Here is a 625-nt window from a genome sequence, read left to right as displayed (position 1 = left end):
TTTAAAGGAGAACAAGATGCAAAGGGGCAAAAGGGGGACGGATCCTTTGACGCCACAACTAACCTATAGCAGACAGAATAAGCACCCAAAAAATGATGAAAGACCTAAAAAAAGGCAAATTCAGTATCTCATTTTGTCATAACCTTTAAAAAAACAATCCCGAAAAGATTAGCGGGGGAAAATTTGGAAAACGAAAAAAGGAAAAAACTATTTCATTAAAATTCTTCAACATTTAAATTTTAAAAATTCCGGAGTTCATTTTTTTGTTGGGTTTTTTTAATAGATGAAGTAATAACACGGTGAAAAAAATATAAAAAATTGATTAACCACAAAAGGGGGCGTAGAACGCAGTTTTTGCCCAAATTGCCTCCCAGATAAAACCTGAAAAAAAAAATATGCAAATTTTTAGTTAAAAATTAAAAAAAACTAAAAAATTCAAACCCAATCGAATATGAAAAGGGTATAGATGATTTAAACCTAAAATCCAATAATTCTGATCCGATGTTAAATTCAATAATTTCAGAGTTTGAAACACACTGGGGAATGTAAAGGCCGCCACACTCTCATTCAAAATTAATGGGGGAAAAAAAACTTTTGAAAAAAAATTTCACACAAAACCCCCCCC

At 31.7% G+C, this 625-nt stretch overlaps 1 pseudogene; it reads right to left on the bottom strand.

The window, feature by feature from the left end:
• LOC119593584 overlaps positions 1-625 on the bottom strand; it is a 4,882-nt pseudogene that overhangs the window by 3,365 nt on the left and 892 nt on the right.

The sequence above is a fragment of the Penaeus monodon genome, chromosome 32 (assembly GCF_015228065.2).
Source record: "Penaeus monodon isolate SGIC_2016 chromosome 32, NSTDA_Pmon_1, whole genome shotgun sequence".
In the NCBI taxonomy this organism is placed as follows: Eukaryota; Metazoa; Arthropoda; class Malacostraca; order Decapoda; family Penaeidae; genus Penaeus; species Penaeus monodon.
Note: the sequence above shows the minus strand (reverse complement) of the source record. Positions and strands in the feature narration are given on the sequence as shown.